This window comes from Ascaphus truei, chromosome 2 (genome assembly GCF_040206685.1).
Source record: "Ascaphus truei isolate aAscTru1 chromosome 2, aAscTru1.hap1, whole genome shotgun sequence".
Lineage (NCBI taxonomy): Eukaryota > Metazoa > Chordata > Amphibia > Anura > Ascaphidae > Ascaphus > Ascaphus truei.
Window position 1 is genome coordinate 134,230,797 of NC_134484.1, and position 24,435 is coordinate 134,255,231.

Genomic DNA, 24,435 nt, shown 5'->3' on the forward strand with positions numbered 1-24,435 from the left:
CCTCTTCCTAAATGTTACTTTTATGTCTGAAGCACTTCTCCCCTTTATGTGTTTTTTATATTATTTGTATGATTGTCATGTATATTACTGCTGTGAAGCGCTATGTACATTAATGGCGCTATATAAATAAAAATATACATACAACATGCTTAATAAAAAGGTGTTTGAGCCTGGAAGAACACTCCACTGTCCTTGATATAAACATCATTCCATAATATATTGAAATCAGGGCCACCAACAGGGAAGGGTGTGTGGGGGGGAAGGGGGGGAGGTGAAACCCGGGCCCAGCGGCTACCGGTCCTCTAGTTGCCGCTGGGCCCAGCTCTCCCCCAGCTGCGAGCCTCCCTCACTAAGCTTCTGATGCTGGGCCTTTCCACGCGCCGGAAGCAAGCTGGGCCTTTCCACGCGCCGGAAGCAAGCTGGGCCTTTCCACGCGCCGGAAGCAAGCTGGGCCTTTCCACGTGCCGGAAGCAAGCTGGGCCTTTCCACGTGCCGGAAGCAAGCTGGGCCTTTCCACGCGCCGGAAGCAAGCTGGGCCTTTCCACGCGCCGGAAGCAAGCTGGGCCTTTCCACGTGCCGGAAGCAAGCTGGGCCTTTCCACGTGCCGGAAGCAAGCTGGGCCTTTCCGCGTGCCGGAAGCAAGCTGGGCCTTTCCGCGTGCCAGAAGCAAGCTGGGCCTTTCCACGCGCCAGAAGCAAGCTGGGCCTTTCCGCGTGCCAGAAGCAAGCTGGGCCTTTCCGCGTGCCGGAAGCAAGCTGGGCCTTTCCGCGTGCCGGAAGCAAGCTGGGCCTTTCCACGTGCCAGAAGCAAGCTGGGCCTTTCCGCGTGCCAGAAGCAAGCTGGGCCTTTCCACGTGCCAGAAGCAAGCTGGGCCTTTCCGCGTGCCAGAAGCAAGCTGGGCCTTTCCGCGTGCCAGAAGCAAGCTGGGCCTTTCCGCGTGCCGGAAGCAAGCTGGGCCTTTCCGCGTGCCGGAAGCAAGCTGGGCCTTTCCGCGTGCCGGAAGCAAGCTGGGCCTTTCCGCGTGCCGGAAGCAAGCTGGGCCTTTCCACGCGCCGGAAGCAAGCTGGGCTCAGTTCAAGTATTGGAACTGTAAATTTGTAAAGCAAAGAATAAAAAATAAAAAAAAAGTGTGATGTCCACCTAGGCTAATCGTTGATTTTATGGTTGATCTCAGCTCGTGGATTCACTACTTCCCGAGATACTAATCTATGGTGGAGTCTTCTTCTAATGTCCTTTTAAATGTATGAATATACCAAGTTTACCAAGGGACGCGAAGCACTAGCCCATCTTAATTCCCAATTCAAATGAAAGGAAGTGGACTCATGCTAAAGCTCAGCACCCTTTGGGGAATTGGCCTTTGAACTAGGGCAGCTGCGCACATGAACACAATAGCAACAGGTGTGCTATATTTTGTGATAAGAATTAGCAGAGGGCAAAATGACTATCTGCAATATATTTTTAAATGATTAAACGAAGCTATTGCGATGCCAATAAAAAGATGCCATGGTGACTTGTTCGTGTAAGAAGGAAAAACAATAAAAAATAAAAAAATAAAAAAACTTTAGGTACACTCATTTTTATTTTAAGTTACATTTGCTTCCCTGGCTCCTTTTGATTAATAGAGGGAACACACCTTCAAATAGCACTCACTTATTTTCTAAAAATTTCTCAACTTAGCCCAATTACTAAACGTAACAATTTACTGGTACATTAACTCCTTTACCATCCCCAGCCTGGTGAGTAATACAAGCAGTATCTGTGGTATGTCCCACTGCTGTTTTTTGGGCCCTACATTTTCAAGCTCATTAAAAGCACAGCTTAAAGCCCCTGTGCCTAAACCAGAGTGTCCAACGGTGTGAGGGAAAAGTTGCAATGTCATCTCCCGATGATGTCGCAGCTTTCTATTGGCCGTCAAAACAAGGCCATCCCCAACAGCCATATTATGTCCACCAGAGAAACCACGTTCTATCATTTTCTTTAAAGGAAACACGCCATTATTTCTGTGTGGCATTTTATTGCTTGATGTTGCAATGCCCAACAGAGTCTTTTTCAAGCGCTACCATAGTAATGCAGTAAAACTATACTTACCCTCATACGCCCCAAACAAAAAACCCAGCACAAAACCTGTGTAAATTAGTCGCTGACGTCATAGGTCAAAGGAAAACAAAAACAGAATTGTGCCCCTATAAAAGTACAAAAATACAGCAGAAATAAGAAACAGACATAGAAAGCATACAATGTAGCTAACCATGAAATATCAATGTAACAGGGAAACATTACAACAACGAGATAGCGAATGGCACACGTACACTAGCTGGTATGAAGCAAATAAGCGGAGGACATACGTGGGTAAAGAAACCTGTACAATAGTTTGACATAACAAATGGCCGACTCAAAGTTTACATCTTACTTAAAAAGGTATATGTCCTTCCATAGGTTTATTGCAGGGGCTACCAAAAGCCTTCAGAAATATTATGGTCATGCAGAAAGGCCGACTACAAACATATTATGCAATACGCACGCACAAACGACATATAGCTCAAAACATGCAATGATAAACAGTCCCGGGGCACAAGGAAACAATGTGGGTGTAGAAAATGGAACACCACAAAATGACAAATGTACCACACACAATCCCATATCAATGAAGCAATATTATACACAGGGCCCATGACTGCAGTGACTAATCCTGTCAGAATAGTATAAAGGGTTACACATTTGAATATTGCAATAGGTGGGCAAAGGTTTAGGGGCAGGATTAGCAAGGGGGGAAAAAAAAGTCTGGCAGGCTGAAGAGGCAGCCATTTTACAACGGTTTCAGCAGGTTCCCTCCCTCCCTCTCTTTGTAATTGGAGCAGAAAAATCATTAACACAAACTACAAAATAGTCACAGAATGCGGGATGTTGCTTGCCAGAAGAAAAGTTGGCGGAGTTTACCAGGTTTGCCTCCCCTTAGGGGTATGGTTAAGGTAGTAGCAATGCCGTTCGCCTTGTGCCAACCTTTGGAAATTACAGCGATATGTGCCCATTGGCTCTAGTGGTCAATGGCTGGCATATGTTTCCCGTAAACAGTATGTTTAAACTATTACAGTATGGAAATGTTCGCTGGCAAGTTTGTGTGATATCAATGCTGTGGCCATTTTACATCCAAACGGTTTGTGTTTAATTAGGACTTGGGTAGAATTGACTGAGAAAGCAGGAAAATGGCGTCTGAAAGCCAAGCACTTTACGTAAAGCAGGCATTGATGTGTCACATGACAAAAGCCAGTGTGTCCGCAAAATGTGTTTATTGCCCCTCAATGGTGCAGCAGGACTTGGGCATATATATGAATATGAACGCGTGATGAAGGAGACAATCTGAAGGGATGCAAGACCCAAGATAAAAATATAGGGCTCGCCCCGCATATTTAAAAGGCAATAATGGAATTAAAATGGAACATGTATTTACACCGTGTACCCAAGAACATGCCAGATGAGGTCTGAATGAACCCAGCTGCAGTATCTTGGCCCAGGCTTAAAAGAAAAACCGTGATACCTTCTGGGATTACGGACGGCAAAAGGCACAGTACTACTACACGGCAATTATCCAATGTCTGCACGCCGCACTCAGACACCCGCCAGCAGTTTCCCAGTTTGCGTATTAACCCCTCGGACACCAGAGGAGCTTCAGCTTTGCAATACATAACTGGTTCACCTGGTATCCAAGGAATTCGTTTCATGCAAGGACAGCATTTGTCGGCTCCCTTAAAACGGGGCTGCCTCTGTGGAAGGTTGTAGAAGGGCTCTCACCGGGATAGCAAATAGATTGCCATGTAGCAGTGTTAGATTTGACAGGAGATGAGACCTGCAAGAGTCTGTGGACAACATATAAATTGGCTGCAGAGAAGTGTCAAAAGGAATTTACAATAAACTGCCAAGTTGTGCACAGATGGCAACTCCAGCAATGAACGTGTCAGAGGTAACACTGGCAAATTTACACTTCAAGGCTACTGGAGACTCCGTGTGATTTTGAAGTTGAACATGAATGAGGAGGCAAAGAGCTTTCCAGGTAGCAGAACAGGACATCTAAATTGCAAGCACACATTAAACTAGCACAACTTGAGCAGCCTCCATTAATGCGCTTTATGTTTTTCACCAGCACTTTAAAACAAGTACAACCGTGCCCTTATTTTTATGTGGCTTTTTAAAAAACAATATGCTTTCAAATAAGTTGAAAACGGACCCTTGTATTTGCCGCTCGTTTGTCTCTTAAGGGACAAAATTGGGACCAGAACTAATTTTTTAGCATTTTACCTTAAAATTGCCTTACTGTTCTTATTAGTGAATTCGCCTAAATCAAATTTTATACTTTGACTAATGTATAGTCACTTTTTAAAAATCGCATATCCCCATCAATTCAAATTCACTTTCCACCAGCTGGCAAAAGGAGCCCTTCCCCCTTTTTTCTTCATATGGATTGAAATCAAGGTTGCCCAGAGTCGAAACGTGCTATTTTCAGCTCTAGGGACCGCCTGGTTCCCGGTGCTGAGATACAGAGCTGTTCAGAAAACCCTGCTCACTGTACGTGTTAAAAAAGAATGCGATCCCACATAATTCCGAAATGTTACTTTTATGTCTAAAGCACTTATTCCCATGATCTGTTATTTATATTATCTGTTATTTATTTGATTACCACGTGTATTACTACTGTGAAGCGCTATGTACACTAATGGCGCTATATAAATAAAGACATACAATACAATAATCGACCAGTTTAATTTCTTAAAGGCCTCTGACTGGGGAAGTGTTGGTCAATCAAGTGTTGTCTTTACCCTTCTCCCACCCACGCTGTCCTTAGAGAACTAACACAGAAAGAGGTGGGGAGGGGGGACTCTGGCTGTATAAGCCCTTACTGATCACACAGTGATATCACACAAAAGGGAGCAGCCAGAGGGAAAATCAATTCCATCCCTAACCTAACTTTCATGCTTTTCAACCAAAATCTGACACCTGTAAGTATTTGCCATTTATTAATCACGCAAATGAGACCCCTTAAACAGGTCAGTGGAATTATTTCACTGGTCCTAGCACAAAAGCTTCACTTAACAGGCCTGTCTCATCCGACTCATTTGCAGTCAAATTCCCTTATTATCTGGCAGCCTTATTTATTGATTTATTTTTATTTTTTAACACAAGTTTTCATTTGAATAAAAATATTGTTTTGGGCATCAACACCTAAAAGCCCACTTACAAGAGCCTTTGGATTTTCACATTATGTAATGAAATCAACATCTGTCCTGAACAGGAATGAACAACGCTCCTCAAGGATCGAAACCTGCGAGTTCAGCGGTTGCCCAAAGAATGATAATGACCTCTGCATCTCTATAAACATTATTGCTTGTAGCGTGCTTGACCTTTCCTGCCCTCATAATTCAGAGGCTATTAAGCAAGAGCAGCTTCTCTTTGCAAGGGGGAGAATGAGACGGCAGCCATAAGCGATATGCATACATTATTCATTTCACAGAAGAAATCTTAAGATAAAAATGACTTAAGGACCTCCCTGAGATAAATCCAATGCTACAACACAATATGTTCCCACGTACCCTGGAAGTTACATCTACACATCACAAAAGCCGAGCCAGACTAAAACAGCGGAAATGCATGAAAGTCCCGGGGTGGGAAGGCGGAAGAATGTAATAGTAAAAATAACTTTCCTTATTTTCCCACTCCACCTTAATCTTTTCGCTGCTACAGGAGCCAGAAATGCATTAGGCCTGTTATATAGCGCACATGCGTGCGCGCGTCAATGATAAGTGACCGTGTGAGGCGGATGTTACAGTCGAGACGCGCGGCCGTGAGCAGTGGCGCGGCAGTTCAGAACAAATACAAGAAAATTTTATTTTCGTGCTGTGGCCGAGCCACGTGACGCTGCAAGCCAATCAAAGCGCGGCCTAACGCGGTGACAGAGCCACGCCCCCTAGCCACGTGCATCACTGCTTGCAACATAGAAACTAAAACCCCAAGAGCGCCACACCATGCACGCGCATACTATATTACAAGCCTTAGGCTGCGTCCACACTGGCGCCCAGTGTGCTGAGCGCGCGGTGCTTGCCGCTTTTACTTGCATAAATCTATGTGTGTAAGTCCCCACTCACGTGGTGCGCGCACTCGCTCACTCAAGCTTGGTGCTTGAGTAAACAAAAAATGTTTTTACTTTCAAGCGCAATCAACTTGCCCGCAACACCAACCCTCCCACCCCCCACGTGCGGTTGCAAAATAGCTAGGACACCCGGCGCTCATGCGTGGAGAGCTGGTGACGTCACCGCTTAAGCATGAGCGCGCTCAGCGCCAGCGGGGCCGCAGCCTAAGGTAACGCTTATAGTGCCAGCGACGCGACGGTCAGGAGACAATCACTGGAAAATCAAATAGAGATGACCTCCAGCGATAGCGAACGCTCCGTCGCGTCGCTCTTACTATAAGCGCACGTGACGGCGGCAATGCATTTGTTTTGCCGCCATTGTCGCATCGCTGGCACTATAAGCGCAGCCTTAGCCTGCACTGCAGGCAGCCGTCCTTTCAAATGCCCAACATCCTGAATCAAGGTTTCTGTGTTCCTTAGACTAAAGTAAAGGTTCCCCACAGGCAAAAAGAAGTTGGATGATATGTTTGTGTATGGTTCAATATAGCACTTAACAGAAAAGTAGGAATTGACAGGTGTCAAAATAACAGCGGTTGTATAAGTAACCCTGCGCTTACAAATAGAAAAGGAACATTTCTTTGCCACGTAGATGCTCAGTGTTCCCACCATCAAACAGTGTTGTGGTGTACATGTGCACGGTGAGAGTGAGAAGGTGTTCAGCTGTGTCACATTTGAGTTTTAAACCCAATGCCAAGAGATCTAGCACTGCCAATAAGTTAGGGTGGTAATTGCACAAGGCCGTTTCACGTTGTGGGTGGCAGAAAAAGAAAAAAAAGTCCGCATTCCCAACATTAGTAATCTATTTTATTTTTTCCCACCCGAAAACTGCACTGGATCATACAAAGGATTCTGGGTACGATTGCCGATTAACCAAATGGTGCTAAGCCAGAAGACACGTTACGACTCCGTAAGACCCCTTACAGCAGATTCACGCAACCGAGGTGATCACTTGTCTTCAGAACCAAAATGGATATCAGCTTTACAAAGATTTTAGAGCCTCTCCACAGAACAAGAGAAAGGATTCAGCCTTCACGTTAAAAAGGGTGACTTTTCTATATAGATCTATTAGCACATCTATTTTAGAAAATAAAAACCATTTGATAAAAAGGATACATCTTGAGATGACAAACAAGACCACCTACGTCACAGCTCTTGTGAATTAATGGAAAATGGCTGTGGTCAAAATATTAGTCATCTCCCATACGCCGGAGACAAGCAACTGAAGTACTGTGTGCACTTTTTTCAGAAAATGATGGCAGATTAATAGAGTCTGAGCTCTTCTTACAGGGACCTCTTCACCAGCTGCGTATCCGCACTCCTTACACCCATCTGCTTTTTTTTTTTTTGTAGTCTATCATTTAGAGAACAGCTATGCTTCATGCAGACCTAGTAAAACGGTTTCAGGCCACATACAACCATGAGGCATATTACATGGAAAAAAGAAAAGAAAAAAGTTTGTCAAGGATTTACATTGTATATATGTGTATATGTGTATATGTGCAAAAAGAGGAGAGAAACAGCGCACAACTCTAGTGCATTACAACAAAAATAGGATGTATTCAATAGAAAGGGGATAGACAATGCCCACTTACAAAATGATTAAAAAGTGAATACATGTAACTTTTTTTTGCAACTTTGTATCACTATGGTAAGTCACTCAGCTGGGGGAACCTCCAATCACCAGTCAGATAGCCCAAGACACCACCTACTTCTGAGCTGGCTGCTGCTGGCTGCTGCAGGCTGCGAGAATCCTCCCATCCCGACACCAGCAACAGCTTTGCCCCATGCAACACTGCAGTAGAGGCGCAAATGGATCCGGTACAACCGCTTATGGTCCACATGTTTAGTAAGGCTTCCCTCTGCACACAACTCGCATCTCCGGTATCAAAGTAGCGAGATGACGTAACTCCCAACGCGTTTCGTCAGCTTGTCATTTTATGGTATTTAACATTCATATGTGCAATTTAGATTTAGTGATACTTTTCTTTGCTCGTTAGGAGTTCATTTAGCTCCTTCATTACATTAGCTGTGACTCTTGGTTTAATTTGGGCAATATAGTCCGTAAATTATATATTATAACAATATAATTTACGGACTATATTGCCCAAATTAAACCAAGAGTCACAGCTGATGTAATGAAGGAGCTAAATGAACTCCTAACGAGCAAAGAAAAGTATCACTAAATCTAAATTGCACATATGAATGTTTAATACCATAAAATGACAAGCTGACGAAACGCGTTGGGAGTTACGTCATCTCGCTACTTTGATACGGAAGATGCGAGTTGTGTGCAGAGGGAACCCTTACTAAACACGTGGACCATAAGCGGTTGTACCGGATCCATTTGCGCCTCTACTGCAGTGTTGCATGGGGCAAAGCTGTTGCTGGTGTCGGGATGGGAGGATTCTCGCAGCCTGCAGCAGCCAGCAGCAGCCAGCTCAGAAGCAGGTGGTGTCTTGGGCTATCTGACTGGTGATCGGAGGTTCCCCCAGCTGAGTGACTTACCATAGTGATACAAAGTTGCAAAGAATCCATTACATGTATTCACTTTTTAATCATTTTGTAAGTGGGCATTGTCTATCCCCTTTCTATTGAATACATCCTATTTTTGCGGTAATGCACTAGGGTTGTGCACTGTTTCTCTCCTCTTTTTGCACAGATTCTTCTTGGGAAGTGATTCTTCCTGGACACAGCAGCCCCCATTCCCTGCATTTTTGGCATTATAGCACATTCTGTGTTATTGGACCATCTACATTCTTTTTGTCTCCTAAACTGGAATAGTAACTATATTTTGTTTTTTTTTATTTTAGTTCTATGTATTTATTGCATCTGTATTTAGTGCTAGTTTTTTTCTGTTTTATATTTGTATATATATGTCAAACTAACATATTTGATTTTTTTAGCTCCTGCATTGCCACGACATAAAAGTTAAAATGCAACCACAAACAAGTGCAGCAAATCCTCGGCAAAGAAGATATCAAGTCCTAAAGAAACAGTTGCCTTAGAAACCAGGGAGACAGAGAAAGGAGAAGACTTTCAGATGTTGCAGGTTTTATCCAGTCTAAATACAGTTAGCCCCTGGCTGAATTTGTATGTCTCAGCAGGCCTTTGGAATTCCTCAGAGCTGTCATCTGGGTTTTGTTTCAGACTTAATCCCGATTAGCTATGCAAAATGACAAAGATCTGCTTTAAGTAGCACAAAGGCCAAAGAGAAGGAAAATTAAAATGTAAATAGGAGAGATACTGCAGAGACAGGACATGCATCTGCAATTCAAAATAAATAAATATGGGATCTGTTAGAATATATTAAAGTTAAAAAACAAAAAACACAAAGAAAGGAGTGTGTGTAAATAACACCCAACAGGTTGTCCCTGCAATAGTTACCTTTCCATGGGATTAAACTGAATTTAAGATGGTGTTTATATCTGCAGTTTATCCAAAACACAAGATTAGAAAAGAACTTCAAGTGCATACACATTTTCATACGTAGTCTCTTATAGCTATTAAAAAAAAATAAAGGGATCATCAAAGTGTATACTGAAGACTGTATATTTCTGGATAAACACGTTAAAAAGCTTCCCAACCTGTGGTAAAATATGCCAAAAAGTTACTTTACATTTGTCCCAGAAAACACATGAAATTGTATGTCACCGGAGACAACGTTGTATCGAATATCAATTTTCACTGCATGCAGAAATAAATTCACGTCAAACTCACACAGCCTAGTTTTTAACTGTGCTCTACCGGCCAAAAGCTACAGCTACTGAATTGCAATCCATTTGCTGAGCAGCTCTTATACAAATCGCAGGGCTCCGGACTTCGCACAGTGCTTGCAAACTTGACTGGGACATGCTCTGTTCTGTAGTATCACTAAGGGCTCTGCTGTGGAGGGTTAAGAAGCCATTGTTTAACTAACAAAAAGGGCAGATCATAGGAAGTCAGCCATCACAGGACAAATGACCTTCTGATTTGTGTTTCAGCTCCCGCCTACTCAAAAATTACCCAGGGACTTGATGAGCATTTTCTGTAACCAGGCAACTGAACAAAATCCTGATTTGATTCATTTTTTATTTTGTCTTGTCACCACAATATAATCAGCCTTTTCAAAGCTCTTTGATATAAATAATCTGTCTAACCAATTTACCAGTAGATGGGTCATTGCAGTCCAAAAAGGGAATGGAGGGGGGGGGGGGGATTTCGTAAGAGAGAGAAATGGAGTTAAAATACATTTTGTGAGTGGAGTGCAAGGACAGTTTCAAAGTCTATGAGTACATTGAATTTTAAAGAATGGCGTTCAATACAATAGATACTTTACACAACATAGGACAGTGGTGAATATTACTCATTAAAATCTGTAAATATTGAAGAATAGCATTGAAAACCAGGTCTTGAGAATTTTTAACTCCTTATTATAATGTGAAGAGTAAGGTAATTCTTGCACACAAAAAACTTGTAAAATTGATATGTTGGTTCTTTAATAGGACTCACCATGCAAAGTATTTAACTTTAGATATACATAACTGCTATTACACCCAGAACCAGCAACACACATTTGTATACTTCAATTCTTATTTTATGGTCAAAGACACTAAAGTTGTTGCTGCAAATCTGAAGCCAACACTATGTTTGTAACATAGATCATTGGATTATTTATCCAAATGAACTTGGGGATAATTGAAAGTTAGAAATATTAAAAAATGGTGTGTGCATCTTAATGCATTAGCCGCGGGAAAAAGCACGAATGATCTAAAAAAAAAAAAAAAAGTCTGGTGGGGGGAAAAATAAAAATCTTACAAGTTTTTGGGAGGTTTTGTCTTATAGTTATAGAAAGCCAACGTTTCAGTCAGAAGGCAGACCTTCCCCAGGTCAGACACAGAGTAACACCGACTTGGCTCATCTTCTGAGAGAGCAGAACCGCCATGTGATACAGATTAGATAAAAGAGTCCTACTTTAAAGGAAGCACGCACAAGCCATGGCAGCCGGCGACAGAAAATGACGGATTTTCACAAATGTAATCTGTAATTAAATGTATCATTTAGACCACGTTTTAAAAGGGATTTAACCTCCTATAATTTTAAACAACCAATGTATCAATAAACTAGAACGCATTGTTGGTTTATTTTATGTTTATTACTCTACTTAAATATAATGAATTCCATTTCTATGTAATCTGAAAGCATAAAAGACAAAATATTGGACTTGATAAATTTGCCTCTTCATAAATTACCAAAACCTCCCCGGCCACTACAGCCAATAGGAAACTGCGACTGATGACGTTGCCGCTTCCTGTTGGCTCTGGTGTCGCAAGAGGTTTAAAACCTCCATCTTGTTTACCCAGCCAGGGAATATACCAGGAGCAGCTTCGGAGATATATATCTCGGCAAGCTGCAGCTCTCCGGAGATAAAATGATTCAGCTTTGGAAATCCCCTGCCCTCCACCTAGAAGACAATCATGAACCCTAGGGGAGGAACCATACCTTTAAGGCCAAGACGATTGAAGCAGACTGACGGTTTCTTTTAGTCCACATGTTAGTGACAGATCCAGAGTAATATTCACTCCACATTAATATTTTAGAGGCCTAGTAGCTACATACAGGTCTCACTGCGAAAGCGCCCCCAAAATTGCAGAAAAGCTTTCATGTTGATCTTTTCTTTCCCCTGCAGGCCATATTAGAACCGGATTATAGCCACAAGAAGCAAAAAAATGATTTAATTTTTTATTTGCCTCTACTATGCAAGTAATAGGATAACTGAAATATAAGGTGACTGCACACTACAAATTATGTGGTGTAGGGATATCCTAACTCTTAATTGAAAGAGTGGTCCACAAATACATTGCTCTGGAGTCCACTAGCAGAGATTCGAGCAAAGACACCTCTTTAAAAATGTCATCTCCCTTGTTCTGTATCTCGTATCTTCGATTGTAAACTCTATGGGACAGGGATTTCCTTTCCTATGCTTATTGTATTATAATTCCCTGTACTGTATTGTCTTTGTGAAGCGCAGAGTAAACTATTGGCGCTATATAAAGATATACATACATCTTCCTTCCTAAACCTTGGTGTAAAAAACAAACAAAAACCAAGCCGTATTACCACACGACACATGTAAGGCAACAACTATCTTTTCAAAACCTAAAACATGCACCCAGTTACTTATAAAGAACAGAAGATCAGTGGTTTAAATCTATAATCTACTCCCTCATGAGACCAAATCAAACTCGACAAGTCTATTCCCATATAATTTAAGCACATACAAAAGCAGCTGTAGGATTTGTGTACGTGGTAAACTCCGTTTACATGATATCAGAAAAAAAAAATTGTTCCATTAGGCTTGGGGCAATGAATCAATCCTATTAATTATATTCTCAAATGTAAAACAAAGTGTAAGCTTCATGGACGAGATACCCTGGTCCCAGGTGGTTACATCTTGTATCCTTTCCTTTGTATTTGACACAGATCAATTTAGTTATACATGGTTTGCAATTATTGCAAATCCCTATTCAACCGTGAAACTAGAGGGGGGGGGGGGGGGGGGAGTAGAAAGTCTGATTTTAGTAAAATTCTCAGCTCAAACAAAGATTAGTGTTGGAAACGTAGGGACTTCAAACAATATGTTTTATACTGTACGTAATGCTTAGCAGAGGAAATCATTTAAGCTGCAGGTCCGAGTTATAACAAAGTAGTACTTAAAATCTAATCTAAACATTTACACTGTGGCCATTGTCAAGAGCATCACTATTTCTACAACACGGAAAATAATTTAAGAAATCAGCAAGTATGATCAGGATGGGAAAGCAAAAGGCAATTTGCACAAGAAACATTACATTTTGGTCCCAACTAAGTTGAACTATACCATTCAAAAAAGTGTGGGTGTTTGAGCCTCTGCCCTCTCATTACCCTGCCCCCAACAGATCACATCTTAATCCTTCACTCCCAAAGGCAAAACAGACTGCAACTGGTTTCAGAGCCTTGTAATGCGATCAGCCAAGACAAGCAGCTGCTCCTTCTTAAAAAGAAGAGAAACTACGCCTTGAGACTGTTCCTCCATCATGTGTGTGCTACACAGAAAGAATGCCAGACAGCCGAGTAAGCGCTGCATTATGTAGCAGGCATTTACAGTAATCCTCGTTCCCTGTCATGGTCACTTCTCAAATACAGCTCAAATACTGGATTACCAAAAAAAAATAAAAAAAAGTAGGGAGGCAGATGGAATAAAATAAAGTCGCAATCTATCCTGATTGTTATTTTTGGGGGACATTATTATAAAGAAGAAAAAAAATAAATAAAAGAAATAACAACATTGTGTAATCCACGTCCATTTAGGTTTATTCTGTTTTTTTTTTCTGTCTTGGAGGGTCCAGCTCCACACGAGACCAAACAATTGAGGATGACATGTTCACTCGTTTAGCTCTCAAAAATGTATTGGTTTCCTGAACTGATAACATTTTCCCGTCAGGTTCAAAAGTCAACCCTTTCTCCAAAGTCTGTTTGATTTTTGTCTCCCAGATGCATTACTTAGGTGCACAGAAATGTATCCACATTATTAGCATTCATTTAGCTATAATATTCAATAGTAAACTTTATTTTTCTTGGTGACATCCCCATCTTATTTTAATACATGTGACACCTTTATTCCCTTTATGCTGTAGAGTTCCATGTGAGAGCTATGGTAAATCGTTTTAAAGCATTTCACAGATGTTCCTTCTGCGGTCAATTCAAATGAGGTTTCAATTTCCCCTTTTAAATGTTCATAGCTGCAGATCACTCAAAAAGGTCTTTCTGTACTAAGATTTAAGAGGAGTCTTATTGAGTAATGGCTTCTTTCTTTCCACCCGTCCATACAGGCCAGCTTTGTGTAGGGACCGGCTTCTTGTTGATGTGTGAACACTGACTCCCATCTCAGACAGTACTTTGAAGCCAAGAATGACCTTGAGAGAGATCTGCAGAGTTAGTACATCCCAAATCAGTTTCCTGCTTGCCCGGCTGCTCAGATTGGGAGGGCGACCTGATCTGGGTAGTGTGTGGGTGGTAAGATGCATCTTCCACCTCTAAATAATGGATTTCACTGTGCTGAGAGGGATAATCAGAGTCTTTGACATTTTCTTTAACCCTTCTCCTACTCTGTGCCTCTCTACCACTTTATCCCTGACCTATTTCCAAAGCTCTTTGGTTGCTTTGTTGGATAACATGCCGAGTTCAGCATGGAAGTCTGTATATACCCGAGGAAAATGATCTACACGTTTAACCCCTTTGAATAAAACAGGCTGAAACCATTTCAATAATGTTGTGACCTTACAAACAATTCATTTGCACCCTAGCCAATTACGGCTGCTGTATCAAAGGGGTTGAATACTTACTAATCTCAGTTGTATCTGTTTTTCTTTGTAAATCTTAATTGCAAAATATATATAGAGTATAAAGTACTTGAGTAATTTTAAAATGCTGTGGAGAACGCTCAGGTACCAACAAAACGTTTAACATTTGCCAGGGGGGTGAACACTTCTGCAAACCACTGTACTTGCTAAACACAAAATACCAGAGGTACATACAACCTAAACCTTGGTTGAGGGGGTGGGGGAAACAAAAACTCCATCTCCCACATGACAGTATGCAAGTCAATAAAAAAAAGGATGTGTGCATGACAGATGCCCAATCATCTCACGTTGCCCCTGCTGTTTTGATAATTAGATTATATTTAGAATTCTATAAATCTCATATATTCCACTCAATGCCCTGGGTATCAGAGTTCACACTTTAGCAACAAAGAAGTTAAATAGCCTCTTCAGCTTTATTAACGGATCAGGGCATGAGCACAGTGGGCTGCTAAATGGAGCTTAATGCTGCCCATAGAGGTTCAATACAATTGTTTTGCACACCACTATGCCTATCATAACCCTTTCGCTGCCAGAGAGGCTAGCAACACATTGCAGTCCACCCTGGCCCTTGGAGAGATTTCCCCTTTAACCCTTTGCGTACTAATGGCAGTGACATGTTTAAGTGGTTATAACTTGGTATTTTTTTTTCTAATCATAACTGACACCTATAATTATTTTATAAGTTACTTTCTAAAACGTGGTGAGCTAAAACTTGGAGGCGTTTGATTTCCCCTGGTCACTCACTTTTGTCTGGTACCATAGTGTACAAGTGTGCTCAGTCAGAACCCACACTCTTCCTCTCCTCATATGTTTAATGGCTCTGATTAGGGCAGGGTTGAATGTGTAAAGCAAACACTTGATTGACCAAATACCCAATTCATCCCCCATTCCAAGAAAGATAATGTGTAATTATATTTCCAGAGAAACAAAGAATTGATTTTTGCATAGTTGGATTAGGAAGCCAATTCAATTGTTAAATGGTTTACAGAACCTTATTGTTTTGGCATATATGTGGTTTTCATCTTAAAGGGGCAGTCGTCTCGTCCCTCCCCTACCCCCCACCCCTCCTCAAGGAAGAAAGGGAACGTACGATAGTGGTATGTTTAAAGCAGAAAGCCCTTGTGTTTTTAAGGGAGAGAGGGTGTTTATTTTAGCTGAACAAGGGGGTCCTTCAGAGCTGTTCCATGGACCAGTTGACACCAAAGAGAAACAACAAATTTCAATTGGCCACAGGAGTCAGCCCTGACCTCTACCATATCAATTTTGAATCTTCCAATTTGTCCAATATACAGCCACCTCACTGCTCCAGAAGGTGACGAAGTGTACATTGAGATTAAATTACACGAAGACATAAGCAAAATAAAGTTAGGTAAGGGAGAGCAACAGGAACGAACCATAGCGCCAAAGCTTTTCCCAGTAACACTTAAACTTTTCAAGTAATTGAATTGGGAAGAAAAACAAATTCAAAACCCACCTACGATTTGCAGACATTGTTATCTTTGCCACAAGTCCAGAAGACCAGCATCAACTCCGATAAGTTGCCGAAGCAGGTAAGAAGGTGGGCTTCCACACGAATCTCAGCAACAAAGGGCTGTACAACAACTATGTCAACGCTACAAAGCTCTAAATGAATGGAATAGAACTAGAAGTAAAATTATGTCTACTACGGCCAGCGAGTATCCATACACGGGAACCTTTTGAATGAAATCAATAGGATAATAAAGATGGGGTGAAGTGCATTTGGAAGAAACAAGACAATCTTGCAAGGGGACCTTCCACTGTGCCTTAAAAGGCAAGTGTTTGACCAGTGCATTCAGCCTGTGCTCACGTATGGATGTGAAACTTGGACCCCAAATGTCAAGATAAATCAGAAGCTTCAGACAACTCAGAGGTTTGGAGAGATGTATGCTGGGTATTACCCAGACTGGAAAAATAATTAATGGGTTTGAAACCAAGCAGAAGTCTGTGACATCACAAGGGTCAAGAAATGAAAATGGCACTGGGACAGACATCTCAAAGAAATTACCATTGTTGGACAAAGATTGTACTCTAATCGAGGGGCGCGCAAACTTTTCAGTTCGTGCCCCTCCTGTCTGTGCTTCACCTACTTACCTGCTCTGGGCGTCATATGACATCATGTGATGCCGCGTTGGCCTTAGCGGCGCCGAAAAGCCGGCTGAGAGCAGGTAAGGGAAGTCGCAGAAGTCTCACGCCTCCCCCGGCATTTAATGTATGCACCTGAGGGAAGAGCGTGGGGCCTCTGCAACTGCCGTGACCTCCCCCCCCCCCACAGAAAATCCTACGCCCCCAGTTTGCACACCCCTACTTTAATCCAAAGAAGGCCACCTGAAACCTGACCAAAAAACGTAAATGAAAGACTCTGGATATATCTCTAAATATCAAATACATTGCACAATTATAGCAAAATTACACATCCAACATTAAAAACAGATGTCAGAGATTGTACTAGTCTGGATTCCAACAGAAATTGAAGACCAAGACAACATTCAAAAGTAAAATGGCAGGACAATGTGGGGGAAGTGACAAGACCCAAACCTACTGTAAAACACATACTACTTCCAGACTAAGAAACAGGAAAAAAACATTAAAAAAAAATGGCATCTAATGGCCTAAAAAAAATAAAAAAAATCTAACATGATAAATCCACATAGAAGATAAATACCAAATATGTGATAACCATATAAGGGCAAACGATGGCTTATTACAGGTTTAATGACTTACCAGGTCAAGGACAAACCCCATTGTTTAAAAAACCACCAAGAAAAACACTTTCACACTATCTTCATCCTACTTATCTAAAGCAAACATTATTTCAGGTGCGAATGTGAAACCAAAATGCATGCCTTCTGTGGGGAATATGGGAACCAAAAGCATTGAACTGCGCTGGTGGTGAAACACTGCAGTACGCTTGATGCATGCAATGTAAATAAAAAAAATAATAATTACAAAATGGAAGCAACATCAACTTCAATACCACTTCACTACACATATGTAAAATAAAATACGCATATTCCACTGGATCCCCTGTAATAAAACCATTTATTTATAAAATACAATAAATAAGGTTTGGAGGGGGCTACTCTACCAGAATGCCAGAGCACCACATGACCGTGCTGTCACTTTTTAAGAAAGGTTAAAGTCTCCAGTTATATTACGTTCAGTGTTCCGTATATAAATCTCCTCCGCCAAACTAAACACGCATGATGTAGCTACGACACTATGGAGCCTTGGCTTACCTGAGGACAAGATTGCTATATTATGGGGAACCCAAAGGGTTAAAGTGTACAAAATAAAATAATGGCATGAAGTTCCTCCCAGTTACTATTTTAACACCATTCCTAACAAATTGAGAATCACTATGGAGTTTACCCCCCCCACCCCCCCCCCCCAAAAAAAAAAAAAAAAAATAAACAGTATACACATTTGTCAAAGTGCATAAAAATAACGCGGACCCTCCCTCCGCACTCGAGATGAAGCCGTTACAGAGGCTCGGCGCTCATCCCCACAGCAATGAAACCGATTGCTGGGGGCAGAAAGCGAGGCCTATGTACGAGAGCAGCTTTGCACCTTCGGCATCACGGCGTCATATGACGTTACAGGTGCGCCAACGAGTATTCTAAAACTTGCCTTGGAAAATCTGGGGCGAATCTGGGGCTATCACTCAGGTATCAGCTGGGTACATGCTGCAACATTTCAGTGACATTTCTGCAGAGACTAATGGCCCATCGGATTAACACAGCAGGGGTCCCTGGCAGTCCCATTCAGTTTGAATGGGACTGCCAGGGACCCCCGCTGTTAATCCGATGGGCCATTAGTCTATATGCAGAAATGTCACTGAAATGTTGCAGCATGTACCAGGGTCTTGTTGGTGATTGCCCCAGGTTTGTTTTAGAATACTCGTCGGCACTGCAGTATCTCATCTTGGCAACACCTCACATGACGTTCCGGGCCGGCAGGTAAGTGAACTGCCCCTTATACTGAAGTTACGCCACTGACAGAGTGTGAAGTACCTGAGGGCCTGCCCTTTGCAACCTAAAATTTGCAGACCACTGCAACTCATGTAGATTGCCAATTGGAACGGCACTGTGAAATGGAAGTGTAAAACCCCAACTGTTTCCCCACACCTTGTGTATCTGTTTAAAGGACCTTTCACGAGCAAATGCCCTAAACCATTCATGTCTCAATAACGTTCAACTTGAACACTTTGTTCAAAGAGGCCTCCAATGCCTCATAGGACCACCTTGCAGTGAATAGATTGGTGGAACTGTCTCAGTAATGTCATTTTAACCTAACAGTTAAGACAAACCCACTTACAATTGATCTTTAATTCTGTGATGATGCCTTTTACTTGCAGCAAGCGTTCATGAAGACTTACTATATTCACATACTACGTTGGAAGCGCCAATGCACGTACTAGGCAGCACACACACACACACACACACACACACACACACACACACACACACACACACACACACACACACACACACACACACACACACACACACACACACACACACACACACACACACACACACACACACACACACACACACAGTTATTTTGTCAGGTGGCGGCAAGTGTCTATCCCAGTGGTGCTCAAGCCCCCACCCCCCCCCCCCACCAGGTCAGGTGATCAGGATATCCCAGTGTCGGTACAGGTGGCTCACGTAAACCACCTGTGCTGAAACAGGGACTGATTGAGCCCCTTGTGCTGCAGCAGGGAAATCCAGAAAACCTGACCTGTTGGGGGGGTAGGGGGGGTCTGAGGACTTGGTTGAGTGCCCAGCGGTGCACAAAGTGGGGTGCGCACGGGACTGACTGTGGGGGGCACGGGGGTTTACAGAGGCCCCGAGCGCTTCCCGAAGGCACTTAAATTAAGTGCCGGGGAAGCGGCGAAGGCCTCTGTAAACCTTACTTACCTTGGCTCCGGCGGCTTCTCAGGCGCGTTGCCATGGCCAGGCGGCGTCAAATGACGCCATGAGGTCATGTGATGTCACAACGCCGACACCAGAGCTGCGGTAAGGGGGGAACTGCCGGTAGGGGGCGCAGGGCTCCCCTGCTCAAGCCCACAGTAATAATCTGGTCATTTCACTGCCAATGTAGCAGCTGCAAATGTCGTTTCTGGAAGGGGTTTGAAGACCCTTCAGGGGGCATTAGCTGCAAGTAACAAAGAACATTGTTTGTTGTCCCTGATCTGACTTAAATACAGGAGTGCAGACAGTGTGGCCAGTATTGTAATAAAGAAAAGTAATGTACAGGCTGTAGGGGGGTTAACAACATTTCATGCTTATTTGTGCTTCGAATCAACAAAATATTGCAATTAAAATTAGAAAGGTGGGGGTGAGGAAATCAATGTGACCTCTGCAGGGTAGATTCAGTTAGGACTGACTTGAAACCATTTCAGAATGGCGTTGCAACAACAAAAAAAACTATTTTATCTGTTATTTATTTGATTACCACATGTATTACTACTGTGAAGCGCTATGTACACTAATGGCGCTATATAAATAAAGACATACAATACAATACAATTTAAAGAAGCAGCTCATACAAAACATCTAACACCGGTAAATATACTAAAAATAAATAAAACCATCGTACTCCCAAGCAATGGTTATTCCAGTAGACGAGGGGTTAACAATATTAAGGCAATACTTACTCTGCACATTGTATCAGTAGCAACCCACTGCTAGAAATGTGTCTTTGTATAGCCCTGCCAGTGTACATTGTCCTGTACATCAAGTAAGGCCGCGCTTACAGTAGTGGCAATGGCGCGCAGCGCGAAAACAAATGCATGAAGTCCGTCGCGGGGGCCCATAGGGGGCGTGACCGCGAAGGCGCTGCACAGTAACCAAAATCGCTCGTCAGTGGATTTCGTGTTGGTGTGTGGCCGCCACGTTACCTCAACGCCACGTGAAGCCGTTCAACCAATAATGGCGAACCACTTGTGTGACGTCATGGGACACGCCCCCTGTCGCCGTCCCAAGGTCTCCTGCATCAAAGTGCAGCTATCGCTATAGCGACGTTGGCGGTCGCGAGCACGTCGCCGCTACTGGAAACGCGGCCAGCGCCGTCGCTATGTGCACGTGCACTTCTGGGACTCTTACCTGATTCCTATTGTAGTTCCTCAAGTGCCCGCTGCCCCTAGCAGCGCTGACGCTACACTTTGGCCCGACAAGTAAATTTGTGATTTCGGGCTGCAGACGCGTGATGTCGGCGTCACGTGAGCTGCTTCAGCCAATGAGGGTGAACCAGCTTCGTGACACGGGTTCACCACGCCCCTGATCGCCTCCCCAGTCTCCTGCAGCCTAGTGCACACATCGCTGGGGCTGCAGGAGTGCGCGCAGTGACGCACACGGAAGCGCGCCCACGCCACCACCATGAGCACGCCCTAAGAAAAGCACAATGAACTACAAACACATGCATGTTCTCCGATTGGTGCATTAACTATACGATTTAGTCTCCTTCATGCCCCATCATGGCGGGAGTGGGGCATGAGACCCTACTCAAGAGAAACCCCATGAGCAATAAGACGTCTGCATGGCAGAAGCCAAGTCAGAAGCTTATACTGTGTGATTGTTGTATGAAGTTATACTGCCCTGTGCACTGGGGCTACAACGGAGATCTACACCATGATACCTTAAGTCAGGGGTTCTCAATTCCAGTCCTCAAGACCCACCAACAGGTCAGGTTTTCAGGATATCCCTGCTTCAGCACATGTGGTGCCCCCGTAATGAATGGGTTAAAGCAAAGTGTCCAGTGACCAGAGTAAGAGTATCGAGGATAATGAACTTCTAGAACTTTTGCAGCTTTTAGATGCTTTTTATTTACTAAATATGCCTGTCGCTTTCAATACATATAGTAGCGCAATCCTTTATAAGTGGGAGGTCCCAACAGCTTGACCACAATGCTACATAGAATTTAGGAGATCGTGATATCAGGAACAATAATATAACTCCTTTAATAGCCACTCGCCCAGTGGCGACACTTCTCCCCTGTGACAATAACAGGTTAGCTAGATTCGGGGTGTGGAGATTAATACCACAAAACATTACAGTCTCTCTAACAGGAAAGGGAAGAATCCCATCATGATCCGATTGCAATCAGCGGGCAAACCACTGTAAAAAAAAAAAAAAAAGTAGCCGTACCATGCCTTATTGCAGAAAAATAATAATACATGTAGTTAAATTAGATCGGCAAGACATCATTTAAAATAAAAATAGAAAGTCTTACATGTATATACACAGACTGGTTAAGCTCAAGTGATAGATACATATTAAAATGTTATTTCTGCACCCAAACTTGCACTTCTACCTGTAAAAGTAGTGTTAATGTTTAGGTGTGTAAACCATACCCAAAATAAACATAATCGATGGTATGAAGTACCAGTAAAAATAACCCAGCGCCATAACATTGCTACTACTCAAGTGCCGTCAAAAAAATGTAAAAAATATTTTTTTTTAAGAAGGCACTATTAATTATTACTAGTAATTAACCACCACAATTACTCTGCCAAGGACATACTTGAAAACGAAAGGCAACTACGCATTATTTCCAGGTAAAACATTTGATCAATAAAAATAAATAAGAACAGTGAAGCAATGACCCCAAGTATCACCCTGTTCTGTCACACACGTATCACTGATTAAAGCAGCCTTAATGGATCAGCTCTGCGCCGCAGCCCTCCCCGGGGAACTGCACAGGGCTCTGTACAGGGCTCTGCGCGCAGCCTCCCCAGGGCTCTGCAGAGGGCTCTGTGCGCGGCCTCCCCGGGGCACTGCACAGGGCTTTGCACAGGGCTCTGCGCGCAGCCTCCCCAGGGCACTGCACAGGGCTCTGCACGCAGCCTCCCCAGGGCTCTGCAGAGGGCACTGCGCACAGCCTCCCCAGGGCACTGCACAGGGCTCTGCGCGCAGCCTCCCCAGGGCACTGCACAGGGCTCTGCGCGCAGCCTCCCCAGGGCACTGCACAGGGCTCTGCGCGCAGCCTCCCTAGGGCACTGCACAGGGCTCTGCGCGCAGCCTCCTCAGGGCACTGCACAGGGCTCTGCGCGCAGCCTCCCCAGGGCACTGCACAGGGCTCTGCGCGCAGCCTCCCCGGGGCACTGCACAGGGCTCTGCGCGCAGCCTCCCCGGGGCACTGCAGAAGGGCTCTGCGCGCAGCCTCCCCGGAGCACTGCACAGGGCTCTGCGCGCAGCCTCCCCAGGGCTCTGCGCGTAGCCTGCACAGGGCTCTGCGCGTAGCCTGCACAGGGCTCTGCGCGTAGCCTGCACAGGGCGCTGCACAGGGCTCTGTGCGCAGCCTCCCCAGGGCGCTGCACAGGACTCTGGGCGCAGCCTCCCCAGGGCGCTGCACAGGGCTCTGCATGTAGCAGCCTCCCCAGGGCTCTGCATGCAGCAGCCTCCCTAGGGCGCTGCACAGGACTCTGCATGCAGCAGCCTTCCCAGGGCGCTGCACAGGGCTCTGCATGCAGCAGCCTCCCCAGGGCGCTGCACAGGGCTCTGCGCGCAGCCTCCCCAGGGCGCTGCACAGGGCTCTGCGCGCAGCATCCCCAGGGCGCTGCACAGCGCTCTGCATGCAGCCTCCCCAGGGCGCTGCACAGGGCTCTGCATGCAGCCTCCCCAGGGCTCTGCACAGGGCTCTGCATGCAGCCTCCCCAGGGCTCTGCATGCAGCCTCCCCGCTCCAGGCTTGTCCCAGCCCTACAGCGACTTACCCCGAGTGCGCCAGACCCCCCCACAGGTGCAGCAAGGACACGCACTTCCCACACACCGGGGTCTCCTCCTGCACCCCGATTTACACCGGATCCTTCTCCGCTTTCGCAATCCCGTCCTCCACAATCCACAACCGCTCCAATCCTCCCCAGCAATGCAAGCCCAGCCCGCTGCTCCTACCTGCTACTGCAACACTGACCAATGAAGTCCGCTTGTAATGTGCAACCTTGCTCCCGTCTGCCCGCCCAACCCGGCCCCTTCTATGTGAATCCTGACAACACGAGCCCCTGCTCTGGCACCAATGCCCCTGTCCTGGGATTACCCTGCCAGGCAGGATCTGCAGCCGCCGCCTCCTCCTCCTCCTCCTCTGCAGCTCTCCCCAGCGGCAGATGCACACACCAGCGACTGCTGCTCCCTCCTCTGCTGCTCTCAGGGGGGCGGGAACCTCCCAGGAGGAGGGCTGCTTCATTTAAAGCCTCGGTCCCACTCTCATGGATCCCCCTTCCTGGGGGGGGGGGGGGTACTGATTTTTTTTTCTCTCCAAATGATGGTCCCACTTGCCGAGGCTTCCCGTCTGTTTATCAACAGTCATGTCCAATAAAGTCCCTAGAAAGTGAACTGGGCTGGGTGTCAGAGGGGCTCATTTCTCAGTCTCCCTGCTGGTGCAGAGAAACTACACCACATTGAGCAGGGAGACACATTCCCTGCTGAAAGCAAGAGGATTTGTTTTCCTCTAATTTGGTGCAATATCATTGCGGTTTAGAGATTTAGACAAATGACCCACATAGTCTGCAAAACCTGAGGCTAAAAGCATTGCCAGATTGATGAAACATAAAAATAGGGGTTCGCTTTTAATTGGGGTTTTGTTCATTCTGGTGCTGCATTTTGCCCCAGTTTTGCAACTGGGAGACTTTGATTCATAGGCGGGTCATTCATATGTGGCACTTTGGCATAAGAAAACTATTTGGGGAGCTCGCTCGGGTGCGTTTACTTATTATTATTCGGTGTTTGGCCAAGAACCCCAAAGTCTTATTTGGTCCATCGACCAGGATAGTTATAAGGAAGGCGACGCCAATTTGAATGAAGGAGGAAAACTTTACTTACAGCCTTGAATAAGTAAGAAGACAACACAGAAGGAAAAT

At 44.4% G+C, this 24,435-nt stretch overlaps 1 protein-coding gene across 6 annotated transcripts in view; it reads right to left on the reverse strand.

The window, feature by feature from the left end:
- GREB1L (GREB1 like retinoic acid receptor coactivator) overlaps positions 1-23,652 on the reverse strand; it is a 104,570-nt gene extending 80,918 nt beyond the window's left edge. For 3 of the 6 annotated variants that reach the window (XM_075585207.1, XM_075585206.1, XM_075585203.1), the window contains exon 1: positions 23,474-23,585. The gene's annotated coding sequence lies outside the window, so the exon portion shown is untranslated. The other 3 variants (XM_075585205.1, XM_075585212.1, XM_075585204.1) reach the window with 3 other exon arrangements.
- Positions 23,653-24,435: the final 783 nt, after the last annotated feature.